The 14,610-nt window shown below is 48.0% G+C and overlaps 1 protein-coding gene across 2 annotated transcripts in view; it reads right to left on the bottom strand.

Annotated features, from left to right (window-relative positions):
- Positions 1 to 13,616, bottom strand: part of LOC149330922 (uncharacterized) — a 280,634-nt gene extending 267,018 nt beyond the window's left edge. For both annotated transcript variants that reach the window (XM_089561631.1, XM_089561633.1), the window contains exons 1-2: positions 13,528 to 13,616; positions 2,885 to 3,081 (exon numbers count right to left, since the gene is read on the bottom strand). The gene's annotated coding sequence lies outside the window, so the exon portion shown is untranslated. The remainder of the gene's footprint in view (positions 1 to 2,884; positions 3,082 to 13,527) is intronic.
- Between the last annotated feature and the right edge of the window lie 994 nt (positions 13,617 to 14,610).

The raw sequence follows: 14,610 nt of genomic DNA, 5'->3' as shown, positions 1-14,610 counted from the left end.
TCAAATCTAAAAAAAGCGCAACTGTGAATTGTTTGTCATCCATATTAGAAAATATTTTTTCCTTTATACTAAGCAATGCCATTTCTGTTGACTTGTTCTCACGAAACCCGAACTGTTCGTTAACAAAAATTTGTCTGTCGTCAAACAACTTACACAGTCGGATTTTTATCAAATATTCCAGCAGTTTAGAAAACAAAGGGAGTACAGATATAGGTCTGTAGTTGTTTATATTGTCATAAGGGCCACCTTTGTGTAAAACAACCACTCTGGGAATTTTCACACCATCTGGAAAAACACCTTGAACTAACGCGTTGTTACATATATGCTGCAAGGGCAAGCTAATTAGATCGGCAACAGCAATAATAGGCTCAGCCTGAATTTCATCTGCGCCTGCCGCAGTGGATTTGTCTAGGCTTCTAAGGAATGTGAATACTTTATGTTCACTGCAAGGATTCAAGAATATGGAACTTCCAATTGGAGAGGCAATATACTGACCAATTTCATGATTTCTATCCTGCTTCTGAGACGATTCGCCAGAGGATAGGAAATGAGCATTAAACTTGTCTGCCAAAGCAGTGCCACTGTATTCAACGGCATTAAATGTTAATGTGCTGGGAATATGGGTTGTCGCCCTTCCCATGAGGTCGCTCAAACAATCCCATATTTTCTTAGGGCAATTGGAGACTGCTGAAAATTTATTCTGATAATACTGTTTCTTAACTTTTTTAATATCAGAGCCTAACTTATTTCTAAGTTTTTTGTATTCCTTAAGTATGACTGGATCTTTTGATTGGATAAATTTGTCAAAAAGTCTGTCACGGGTTTGAATTCGTCGATATAACTCTCTCGTAACCCACGGCTTTCGAGACTTTTTGTGAGTTTTTCCCACTGTCAAAGGAAATGCGGTATCATATTTGCTTTTTACTAACCGAAGGAAGATATTGTACGCTATACTAGGATTTAACTCATTGTAAACTTCGCTCCAGGGAGTGCTTTCCATCATGGATCTAAACCTAGCCAAGTTTTCTTGATTGAACTGCGATATAATATCTGGGGAGTTGGTACTTGCTTCCTTTTTCTTATCGCCCGAGGAAAAAAACAGAATATAGGCAGATGGTCGCTCAAATCAAATGTAAGCACACCTGATAGAACTCTTGATAACTCATGATTTGTAACACATAAATCTAATAATGAGTCCCTCTCTAAGGTTATTCTTGTTGGCGACTGAATAACATTCGTGCAGAGAAATGCATCAATGGCTTCACAAAAAAGACGTCGTGGGGAGCTGTTTGTCAAAAGTCTCCAACCAAAACAACAGGGATATTTATGATACAAGCATATTCACGAAGATCACAAACAAACTTGATAAATTCAGCACTTTCACTAGATGGGGGTCGATAAATGCAAGCGATCAGTGTTCCATGACATTTTATAGCAACCGATTCATAGTGGGTATCGACAAGAGAAAAATCTGATAAAACTTCATAGTCAAGGTGTTCTTTAACATACAATGCGACGCCACCTCCTCTACGGTTTTCTCTGAACACGCCTTCAAACTTGTAGCCACGAAAAAAAAGATAACATCATTTTGATTTGTGAACCATGTTTCAGTGTACGCTAGTATATCAAATCTGTGATTCAGGGAATCCAAAGCTGATTGCATTTCAAAGTGCTTATTTTTTAGGCTTCTAATATTCACATGAAAGACTGACATCCTGTCATTTTCGTGAACAAGACAACTGCGCACCGCCGAGTTAAAAGATAAAGCATCGTAGTAAAGAGGCTTTGTTTGTGATGCCATAAAAGAAAAATGATGAAAAAAAACTGATAAGTAAGACGAAGTAGAGGCGGTGCCTGCTCAGATGATATTTTCCAGGCCAGCAACACACGCGATCCGTATTGCCCTTTCAGCCTGGCACTTGCGCACAAAAAGCTTTCCATTACTGTGCCAAGCATATTCGTACTGCTTTTCTGTGGCCCTTGTCCTCATCATCCACATGAGCCTTTTGTTCTGCGCTATTAAATTGTCAAGAAAGTGTACTGTGGATTCAGCTTCCCGCATACTTTGCTTCTTTGCCATCCATTGGTCTTTCGTTACACGTGAGGAAAAGCGAACCAGAACTGCCGGGGTTTTGCCACGTTTAGCGGGCAGTCTATGAAGGCCTTCAACGTCGTGCTCAGTCAACTGAGGAAGCTCTAAGTCTTGGGCATCCAAGTTATTCCGCCTGCTGTACTGTTATAGACTGTTAATTTGCTGTCGTAGTTCGCAGATTTTCGGGTTAGTGTTCTCTGACTGAATCTGTGCCTCAATTTTTTCAGCCCTTTTTGATAAAGTGACAATCTCAGTCGACTGAAGCTGCATTTTCGCCAGCACTTCATCGTACTGATCTGAAAGATGCTGAACAGACTTTTCCATACTTTCCACTGTCTCTTTGACCTGGAAAAGGACATCTAACTTCTGTTTGATTTCCGGTAGTTCACCGAGCTTTTTGTTGATTTCCATTAGCATCCTTTCTGTCAGAGACTGCTCATTCTGTACCTTTGGTACAATTTTTGAGCCTCGAGCAGCTGAAACTACACATGTTTGACACTTCCAACTTTTTTTATCGATATCTGTCATTGCTTTGTGGGCAGTATTGGTCGTATTAGAACAAGCGCCTAAGTGGTAACCGTATCGGCATTCTGAGCAGGTAAGGGACGAGCCCTCTGCTGGAAGTGACTGATTACGAACCAGGCATATATCACAAACAGCATCACCCATAACACTCGCGATGGAAAAGCATTCGGCACAATAGAAAACAACTACAGCAACAGCACAGACGCAAGCGGCAGCGGCGTTTGCCAGAAGGTTTCTTATGACTTCAATAAGTGAAAGCACACCAACCTGCAAAGTGAAGGATTTGCAGTTACTTTTTGCCGATGTTGCTTCGGCCACCGCCGATGAGCAAGTGTGGGGGGCACAGGTGAGCCTTGTCCTTTTCTATGCTCCTGGCTGGCGCTGCTTGTGTCGTTATCTTGCGGGGCCGATCGTCGTCGCTCTTGCCACTTTAGTCCACCAGATGTATCAAGCCTGGCCAAGAACTGCAAAGTGAAGGATTTGCAGTTACTTTTTGCCGATGTTGCTTCCGCAACCGCCGCTGAGCAAGTGTGAAGACATTAGATGGTAACAGCATAGCGCGATCCGCTTTCAACATCCACGTAGCGGGACGCCACAACGCAAGCACAGATTGCCCCGAGAGCGCCAGATGGCGCCACGTGCCAGGAGCTGCGCGTTTTTGTGTGCGTGTGTCTTTTTTTTTTTTTGGCGGGTCAGAAAAACGTGATTACCCGCTCCAAAGTGTTGCCAACATGGACATGATCATCATCATGATGCGTGCACGCCTGTCTCGTCGAAATCAATCAGCGCATGCCGGCAGGTAGGGCGCAGAAGCGGACGAAGGTAGAGGATAGCGGATCACACTACACAGATTTAGCATACCGTGTTGTCGTTACCGGAGTACCGGGAGCCCGCCCACCGCCTGTGAGCACGCGCTGATTGGTCCCGATGCTGCAGGCGCACGCATAGGTGCCGGGTAGCTGGCGCCATCAGGCGCCGTCAGGGCGATCTGCGGTTGCGCATTGGCTGGGCGGGGCTTCCCGGTACTCCGGTACCGTTACCACGGTATACTAAAGGTGTCTACTATCCTATAACTCTCCGGTTCCGTGCCCTACCAGCCGGCGTGCGCTGACAGTTTCCGACGCGACGGCAACTCTGGGCACGTGGCGCCATCTGACGCCTGCAAGGCTACCCACGCGTACGTAGTGGCGCCCTGCGTAAGCTGATGTCTGACAGAGCTCCAATAGCGACATCTGCGCATGCTCGGCTGTAACCGGGCGGCTAGCACTTTACGGGCGTGCCCTCTCTGCCTTCAGCTCGCGCATGAAGTTATGAACGGATTTAAAAGCCGCGCTTGCGGCGGCGGCAAGTAATTCAATATCCAGCCCCTCTGTGCTGAATCTGCTGGGAACTGCTAACCTCAGAACAGCTGGTGCTGCACTGCGATCGATTGTACTCACAACGTACAGAGGGCACCACCTTCCAGGGAGCGGCCTGCTTCCGGGGAAACGGCTCCGCGCACAATGGCGAACAAGTATTCGTAACGGAGGCTGAGCTTCAGCCACGGCAGGCGACAACAACGCGACAGAAGCCTGTCCCGTGCCGGTTGAGACAACAGCTGCTTTATTTCTTTGAATTCATGCAACAGTCAGGCTAGGACACTCCAGATGTGACCACCCATTCCGTCATCATCATCTGCGCGCACTTTTGCCGCGTTGGGACCAATCAGCGCGTACGCAGTGGCGCCGCGCGGGAGGGATAACCGTAGCATATTTCACGACGTGATCAGCCAGTTATCGAGTAAATACCCAAAAACACATATTCCTTTTGGAGATTTGTTTTCCAGAAATCAACCGGCAGACAGGCAGCAGTCGGCAAGAGGGAAGCGAATGACTTCATCGACGTCTGCCTAACACAAGTGGTATCTGAAACGACCCGCTATCATGTAGGCAATGTAGGCTATCATGTAGGCAATCTTCTGTAATCTATATTTGTACTCCCGCCCCTAATGTAATGGTAATAAAGTGAAGTAGCTGAGCTTGATGCGCAATCCTTTTCCGCAAGGCAAAACTACATATGCGCTGATTGGTCCCAAAACGGCAGGCGCACACGCAGATGATGATGATGTAGCCTTTTTGTAACGGGCGGGTCCAGCGGGTCGAGCCAGGGCACCAAAGGTGCCCTGGCTGGTTTGTCCAGCCAGGGCACAAAAGGTGCCCTGGCTGGACAAACACACACATAAAAACACCACCAAAACACGCAGCTCAAGGGAACGTGGCGCCATCTGGCGTCCCCACGGCAACGCGCTAACGTATGGGCACGGCCGGTCTCGACGCGCGCGCGTCGAGACCGGCCGTGGTCCAGACTCCACTGAAACTCTGTTGAAAAGAGGCGTATGGTTTATGCCATTGCGATATTTCCTCGCCCCCCCCCCCCCCCCCCCCGCTCTTAAAGGGGTAGAGACATCAAATTCCAAGGTTGTACAAAAGACTGCCATACGTTTCCTTTGTATGTGAGGACCATAAGAGCGAAGTATTAAATTTAAGGGAGATCTAGGACATATTTTAATTTCATTTTAAAGTTTGTGAAAATGCTCACTCTTGAAGTCTGAGCCATCGCTAGTGCATCAATGTGACGTAGGAACAGAGAAGAAAACACAAGCAAGTATTTCCTACGTCATTACACAGTTTTCTGACGTACGGGACCAAGTTTTGCGCTTTCGCGGCCTAGCAACCTTGGTTACGAGTGCTCACGCGTCCTTTTTTTTTCTGCACGCTCGCGAGTGCGACGGTGCTTTACGCCCGGCGTTGCCGAAAGATCCACTTTTGCACAGGCATATTGCCCGTGCTCTAATGTAGGAAGCATTCTCTGGTATCACGGATGTTATGTATTTTCTTGTGCGAACGTGATGTGCGCCGAGCATGCCGGCCGGCCGGCCAGCCTGGATCCCGTCTGCCGGCGTCATAAAAAGGAGCTAAAGTACGTGTGTTCTTGACGTAAATAATAAACCCTGGGATAAGAAATGTGAAAAATGTGTCATTTTTGAGGATCGCTGACGAATACTGAGCTGCTGGCGAAGGTAACGACTGTGATACGAGCAAACGTTTTGCCACAACCGCCTCGCAGCTGCCGCTGGCCCGACGTTGCGGTCCGGCTCGCCTGGCGCCCGCTCGCTTCGCTGCTGAAGACGTCGTGGAGATTTACCATACTATTATTTTATTGTGAGATGATGCTGTTGACAATAAAGCGATGTGTAGAGTAGGCCTTTTATTATAGCGCAGGCGGCTTCCGAAGCGCCGGCCGCTGCGGCTTCGCTGCGGAAGAGGCTATAGGCCTAGCGACGACCACGGCAACCAGGCAGCAGAAGAGCTCGTCGCCCGGAGCGCCCGCGAGCGATGCCGTTGCCGAAAGCTCGAAACATAAGCAGGCATGCTTCGTCGCTGCTCGAGCAGTCTTTCTGAGGGACTGCTGTACGGCGGCGAAGTGCGACACCGGTTGCGGGCGGAGCTTGGGTAGAGCGGCACAGCGATGCTCACCGCTCCGTGTCCCTGCTTGCAGTGGGGCGGCAGTTCGCAAGCGACGATCAGTGCGGCGCGTCGGCCTAGTGGCCATATGGCTTGATGAATGTTGCTGCGCGTGCATTATTTGTCTAAATAATGATTGCACTTCGCGCTCTGAGCTCGCTACTTGTTTTTGGTCGGCGAATGTTTTCGCTCGGCCACCGATATGCCCAAGGCACGTCGGCCAACGGGTCTCGTTTTGGTCGGCGGCGTTGTCACACTAGGACGACGCTTGGTCGTTGGGGCGTCGTCGTCGGAGCAGTGTGACTGGCTAGTCGGGGAACGACCAGGTTGGCCGACGCGACCGTCGGCGTCGCTGTCGCGTCGACCTCGGGGTCCCGTCGGCCTAGTGTGAACGCGCCTGAACTGCGCGCTGGTCCCAGGCTGCCCTAGTCGTCGCTAGGCCTAGGTGGTCTCGCTTCCGCAGTTGACGGCGCTTTGGAAGTCGACTGTGCTATAATAAAAGGCCTACTGTTCACATCGCCTTAGTGCGAACTCGTCCCATAATAGAAGAAAAGTTCGATTTCCACGACGCCTTCATCAACGGAGCTAGCAGGCGCGCAAGAAGCAGCAGCGTCGAGCTGTCGGGATGGGACAACGTCGACGCTGTTGTCGGCAGAGTGTGACACACGGGTCGGCCGACGTACGGCTGCTATCTCGGCGATGCGCTCGTCAGGCGACGACCGGCGCTCGGTCGGCGTCTGCGCAGTGTGACAGACGCGCCGACGGCACGAAAATCGCTGCCGCCGACCATCGCCAGACTGAAATCGGCCGATCGTCGGCCTAGTGTGAACGCGCCTTTACCATTTGACGTTGCCTACACGCTCGGCGTTCGCTGGCACAATCTGAGCTGCGTCGGGCCTGAGGCCTGCCTCTTCTTCGGAATTACTGGCCAGCGGATCAAAAAGGAAGTGGTTGTCGGGGTTCGAACCGCGGCGTCTTCTTCCTCGTCTGCGTCATCCCGCGATTCCTCATAATCGGTGTCTTCGCCGAAATAAAACTCTTTCCGACTCTGAGCTGTTCGACTTGCCCTCCGCCCGGCTCTCCGTGTTTACGCGCACCACGTGCGTGTCAAGCAGACATGCCTACACGACGTCACGGCTTTCCGGGCCCACGTGACAACGCATTGTCTGGTTTTTGACGTCATGCAAGAGCCTGGCAAAACCTGGCGACTACGAACCGAAACCGAAACTGCTGGGTACAAATAATACGATTATTAATTATATAATGCGAGTTCATGCTTCTAAGATGGTGTTCCATGCTCACTGAATCGCTACGCATTATTTACAACCCAGAGATACAACACAAAAATTTGGTGTCTCTACCCCTTTAAAAATAAAAGAAAACACTGGAGCCATACTCTGCTTTCTGTAGATTCCTAACACAGCCTCTAAATTTGTACGGTCGGGAGGCAGGCAATGAGGGTGCACGGGGTAGTTACTGCCTCTCGAAAGCCAACGCTCCGCTTTTTAACCGCGGGATTTGCTGGGGAGGACGGGCGAGTGGATGGGAAAGGCGTGACATTGACGAAGGGGAGGTTGGAAGATTGATGGCGGAAATCAAGGGAGGTTGGTTTGGTTGGTTTATGGGGTTTATCGTCCCAAAGCGACTAAGGCTATGAGAGACGCCGTAGTGGAGGGCTCCGGAAATCAAGGGAGGGGTGAACTTGGAGGGGGAAAGGATAGCCAAACTATAGTCGGATACAACTTAAGAAGGCAGCGGCTTTCCCCTTCAAAGAACCCCCTGCCAGCCAATGGCGTCGGCCGATGCTCATTGTCCTACTAGCGTGACAATGCAGGGAGTGGCAGATGAAAGGGGATATTCCCCTCCATCCATAGTCCCGGCTGGACCCCCCTCTCCATTGTGGCACCGCTCCCTGCATTGTCACCCTAGCAGGTTTAGAAGAACATTTTGTTGGGCTAGATGGTGCATGTTGTAAAAAAAAGAACAGTAGCGCAACCAAGACGAACACAAGAGAGGACCACACAGGACTAGTGCTAAACTTCATCTAACTTTATTCCCTAACAGCGCAGCAAATACAAGGAAAACCAGGACCCGTGCAGAGAGATACCAGTTTCCACACAACACTATCTACAGAACCGTTCAAGATACGCCTTTTCCGAATTGAAGAGGCTCACCTCTCTTGTGTTCGTCTTGGTTGCGCTACTGTTCTTTTTGTTACATCACCCCAGCAGGGTCTTGAGAATCGGCCGACGCCATTGGCTGGAGGGCGGTTCTTTGACGGGGAAAAGCCGCTGCCTTCTTAAGTTGTACCCGGCTATAGACATAGTAAGAGCGAAATTAAAAGGGAAAACAAAAGTCAATTAACAATGGGGGAAGTATAGGCTAGGCGGCGAAAGCTGCCGCCCGATACAGAGGGTAAAGCCATTATTGGTTTGGTTTTTGTGGGGTTTAACGTCCCAAAGCGACTAAGGATATGAGAGACGCCGTAGTGAAGGGCTCCGGAAATTTCGACCACCTGGGGTTCTTTAACGTGCACTGACATCGCACAGTACACGGGCCTCTAGAATTTCCATCCAACCGCCTCATCAGGAGACACCATCTTGTAACCTTGTCCTGTTGTTGGTGTTCAATAGCTTATCACACCGAAAATAAACATCACGACGACTGCAAGCTGTGAATATCCAATCTCCGGAAGCTAATATAGAACGCGTATCACAACTTTTAAACGGTTTTCAGAACAACATACAAGAAGCAAAGCGGTGATACCTAAAACACGAGAACATCACAGTTAAAACACGCGGGCCTTGGCAATACCAAGCTCTTATTGTTAACCCGACTGTTGCTACTGGTTCCAAGGGAATCAGCGCAAATCAGACGGACTGGGTCTACCGAGAAAGCAAGGCCGATCCCCTCGAGTTTTTCTGTGGCACTCCAGCCAAAGATGGGAAGGGAAGGAGTCGGGTGTTTGTGCCCTGTCACTGCGCCATGTAACGTGGTGAGTAAACAAGGGCTTCGGTTACCCAAGCTTCTGTCGCCGACATTAATGTCTTGACCGCCACTTCCTCCTCAGCAATATGATCTTATAATAGATAATTTTTGCACACCATGTAACGTGTTACCGTTACCGGAGAACCCGGAGCGCGCCCACCGCCGGTGAGCAAACGCTGATTGGTGCCAATGCTGCAGGCGAGCGCGCAGCTGCCGGGTACGTGGCGCCATCTGGGGCTGCGCGCAGGCTGCCGGTACCGATAGCAGTAACGCGTTATGATTAAGACGTCTAATTGCGACGAATGGCTCGTTCTCTCGCTAAGCAGTAAAGAAGGGGCGAAATCTTTTCTATAAACGTAATGGCCTCGTCACCATCGTCTTCAGTACTATATTCTGCTGTGGAATGACACTTGCGCTTCTGTGCCCCAGTCCTGACAAGGACCAGAGGAGTATTTTTTTTTCATTTATTTACCCTAAAGGCCCACCTGGGCATTACATAGGGGGGAACATCACGAAAGAAATACAAAGATCAAAATACAATGCATAAATTCAAAGAACACAATACAAATACAAAGATATACAAAGAACAAAAGACGACAGGTAAATCAAAAGTAAATCTTACGTACCTACTCTGCCCCACTATCTTTTAGTATTGAAAGAAACTGGTCGTGACCAATAGTGTTAACTACAGAATGGGGGAGCGCATTCCATTCTCTTATCACCACGTGAAAAAACAGAAATCTGACTGCGTTTATTCGCGCAAATGGAGGTTAAATTTTTTTATTGTGGTCAGGTCGATGAAATGTGCGCATGGAGGGCCTAATTAGTGGTGCGGAGTAGGGTGTGGGGTCAAAATATAATTTATGAAAAAAGGCAAGGCGTGATATCTTACGTCTGCTTTCCAACGTAGGGAGGTTAAGGTTCTCTTTTATTACGGTCACGCTTGAGAAACGCGAGTACTGACGCGCGATGAATCGACTGGCCCTGTTTTGCAGTGTTTCTAATTTGTTAATAAGGTACCGTTGATGAGGACACCAAATGAATGACGCATATTCGAGCTTCGGTCTGATCAGCGTGGTATAAGCAATTAGTCGTGCATCTTTGTTAGCTTTATAAAGTGACCGACGAATAAAACCTAAAATTTTATATGTGTCAGTCAGAACGTGATTGATATGAGTGCTCCAAGACAGAGTAGGGGTTAAATACACTCCTAAGTATTTGAAAGATGTAACAAACTCTATTTCAGTATTACTGATGGTGTAGGTGTTTGACAAAACGTGACAGCGGGTACTAAAACGCATTAACTTAGTTTTGCTTGTGTTAATGGTCATTTGCCATTCAGAGCACCACCTACCTAATTCAGTCAAATCATTCTGTAACATTACACAGTCAGTGAGATTAGAGATTGGACGGTAAATTACACAATCATCGGCGAACAATCTGATTGATGATGTAATGCTCGATGCAATATCATTTATGTATATTAAAAATAATGTTGGTCCAAGCACAGATCCTTGGGGGACACCAGATTTGACAGACTGAGGAGAGGATTTAATGTCATTAATAATGACTGACTGAAATCGGTTGTGGAGGTACTCTTCTACCTATTTAATAACTTTATTATTTATGTTAACGCTGTTCATTTTATATATCAGGCGATTATGGGGCACACGGTCAAACGCCTTTTCAAAATCGATGAAAATGGCATCAGTTTGCATTAATTGCTCTAGATTGCAGTGAAGGTCTGTAGTCAGTTCGAACAGCTGGGATTCACAAGAACGCCCGCGCTGAAATCCATGCTGGTTCGGAAGAAGGATATGATTCTCAGTGATATGTTTCATTATGTGTGATGATATAACATGTTCTAATAATTTACAAACAACTGATGTCAAAGATATGGGCCTATAGTTAATCAGGTTATCTTTATCCTCTCCTTTAAATATCGGTAAAACATGAGCAAGCTTCCAATCATCGGGAATCTCGGCCGTATCAAGTGACTGCTGAAAGATGTGTGCTAGGATACGTGATGTATACGTTTTTGTAATTTTTAGAAGTTTTGTGCTGATTTCATCGGGGCCTGGGCTCGAAAAAGTAGGCAAACGTTCAATAGCCCTATCTATGCCCTCCGAATGTATATCTATACAGGGCATTGTGCATTCAGTGCTAGATACATGTTCAACAATGGATAAAGGCTTTTCTTGTTCAAAAATGCTGCAGAAAAATGAGTTAAAATGATCGCACATATCAACTGGTCTATTGAGGTACCATCTGCAGAAACTGAGTGCGGGAGCTCCTTTTTTGATGCAGGAGAAATCACTTTCCAAAACTTTTTTGGGTTGTTTTTCAAGAAGTTCGGCATGTCATAATTGAAGAACTTATCTTTCGCTTCCTCAATTTTTTCCTTGCATGTCTTTGAAAAGCACAGATACGAGGTCCAGTCTACGAGAGCTTCAGTGCTCATGCAACTCATGCATACTCATGCATGCAACAGTGCTCATGCGTCCCTACTTAGCCAAAAGATGCATTCAGTATCTAGCGAGGTGTATGGCGAACCCGCGCTCTTCTCTGACGCACACGCCCATTAATAAGACCGAATTTAAAAAAAATACCTAAACGATGAAATGTATAACTTATTGTTACATTATTGCCCCGCCGTGGTGGCTCAGTGGTTAAGCGCTCGTCTACTGAGCCGGAGTTCTCGGGCTCGAATCCGACCGCGGCGGCTCATCCCCTTGCAGGCGAAACGCAAAAGGCGGCCGTGTGCTGTGCGATGTCAGTGCACAATAAAGGTGCTTAATTTATTCCGGAGACCCCTACGGCACAACTTTTCTATTTTCTTCTTTCACTTCCAACTTTATCCCTTCCCTTACGGCGCGGTTCGGGTAGATCCGGTGTCCACCGGGATAGGCGACACGGCTACGTCTTTTCTATTTCCTCCAAACCAATTTTCATTTTCATTGTTATATTATTAAACAGCAGTATCTCTAGAACACGCCCTTGAAAAAGGCGACAAAGACAAAAATGTACCGGACAAGGAAACATCGCCGTTTACCGCCAAGTTTTTTAATGCAGCCCCATAACCTATAGGGAGGTCTAAAATAATAAGATCAGTATCTGTCCATAAGTTCGAACAACACATCTTTAGCTAGTGAAAACAAACGAAGCAGTAGGTACGGTAAATGCGTTTCGAGCACACTCCAGAATACTGGAGTTTTATACCGGGTTTTTAACGCTCCCAACCACACAGCAAGCGCTGTGGAGCTCTACGAAAGGCCGTCGGCGCCTTTACAGATCTCTCCTCCTGCCCCTGCCAACACAGGAGTTATCCGTTCGTCCGGTATAAACATTAGGGAGTTTTAGAATAGGGGGCCCCAACGCTTGGGGGCCCCAAGGAAATAGCGGGCCCCAGCGCTACCTACGAGTGCGCCGGTGAGTTTTAGAATAGGGGTATGGTAATAGGGGTCTCCCCTATGCAGCGGGGCCAGGCTTGCGTTTACCGACTGCAGCGCCACTACGGCGAACCAAAAAGATACTCTTAAAAAAGATTTTAAAATATGCGTTCATTTCGTCGTCAGAAACTGTTATTATTGCAGACATACGATTTTAAGAGTAAAAATTATAAGTGGGTGTTTTTACTGAGGCGGGAAACTCCATTCGAACGTCCCACTAAGTCACCTCTGCGGCAACCAAACGATGCGTACTCGCTAAGCCTAGCAGCTTTGTAAACACAGAAGCAATCTGAAAATATAGCGCATTTCATCGCTAAAATTTTGTGGTGAGGGCATCATCAGACAAAGCGATAGCTTCGTGCGCCTTTCGTTTTCCGTGAACTTAATGCACAGAGTAGCGGTGACAACGAATCGGTAGGGAAGCGGGAGGCCCCGCTTCGACGGGCGCCGCCATGTTGCTTGTACGTAGAGTGGCGTTGGGGCGCACGCCTGTTTGAACGTCGCGCGCTCTCTGACGTCAAACGACGCATACTCGCTAAGCCTAGCAGCAATGTAAACACAGAAGCAATCTGAAATCTGGGGTGTTTTATCGCTAAAATTTTGTGGTTGAGGCAAGTTCAGACAAAGCGATAGCTTCGTGCGTATTTAGTTTGCCGTGAACGTGGGGCACAGCGCAGAGACAGCAACGAATCGGTGGTGTAGTGAGAGGCTCCGCTTCGACGGGCGCCGCCATGTTGCCTGAACGTAGAGCAGCGTTGGGGCTCACGCTATTTTGGCGAAATAGCGTTCGCCGCTAACGTTAACCCAAGACGCAGGGCGGGGCTTGCGTTCTGCGCATGCGCACTTCGACGCCCCAAACATCTTGGGGCCCCCTATTCTGTCTCTGCGAGACACCCTGGATGCAACAAGAGAATCTCTTAACCGCTCTGCTCACCAAAGAACAATTTGAGAGAAAGTTGTATTCGCTTACCGTGCAGCTCTCTCAGGAAGGAAGTATGACGCGCTGTGCCGAAGTCTTCCAGAGTCCACGTCCACGTGCGGGCGATGCTGCGATGTCGCGTCACTGCGGGCGAAGCAGGTGTGGATCGAGAGACCTTTGAAGACCAAATCAAGGGGAAGGAGAGAGAGAAAGCTCTAGGAGGCGAGAAGGAAGCCCCCTTTGCAATACTATTCCGGTGTCCCCCACTTCTCGGAAAAAGAAAAAAATGTCCACATCGGACACTGCCTTTCTCTATGACAAGGTCCGGCTGCTATCAAACCGTCTATTCAGGCGGATGCCATGGATACCAGCAGTTGCTCATTCTTTTCGATGTATTTACTATTACGATTGAAGTTCAGAATGGCGCAAAAGACACACACACAGGGAAAATAGGGGATGACACAAAGAGCGCCAACTACCATCTGAGTTTATTGCGGAAACACCCTCTTTTATAAGGCAAGACATATCAACCACGAACCGGAAGCAGAAAAAACACATATTCAAGGTTTGAATTCACATTTCGAAACACCATCGGCAGAAAAGAACCGCGGTCGAAAAGGTTTGGTTTTATGGGGTTTAACGTCCCAAAGCGAGTCAGGCTATGAAGGACGCCGTAGTGAAGGGCTCCGGATGGTTTCGAACCCCTGGAGTTCATTAACATGCACTACACGCGCCTCTAAAATTTCGCCTCCATCTAAATGCGACCGCCGAAGCCGGGATCGAACTCGCGGTCTTTCGGGTCACTGAGCCATCACGGCAGCTACGGTTAAAAAGGATGCACGTTAGCGTTACCATAACTATCAATACTTGCTTTAAGGTGGAGTGGGGCTTTTAAACTGACCTTCAAAAGTTGGTCATACAGCCATTGTAATAAAAACTACGGCTATAAAATTTGCAAGGAATCTTATATTTAGACTGAGGGCACCGAATGCAAATCGCAGCTTTCCGCAGTGTTGTGAAAGCGTTTATGGGAACCATTTCTTAATTTTGAACATTTTTATTTGTATATAGAGTACATTGGCTCCTTACCGCTATCTCTGCCATCTATCTCTCACCCCTTTCTTTCCCTTCCTC

Source organism: Amblyomma mixtum, chromosome 9 (genome assembly GCF_055824585.1).
Source record: "Amblyomma mixtum isolate Tamu chromosome 9, ASM5582458v1, whole genome shotgun sequence".
Taxonomy (NCBI): Eukaryota; Metazoa; Arthropoda; class Arachnida; order Ixodida; family Ixodidae; genus Amblyomma; species Amblyomma mixtum.
Note: the sequence above shows the minus strand (reverse complement) of the source record. Positions and strands in the feature narration are given on the sequence as shown.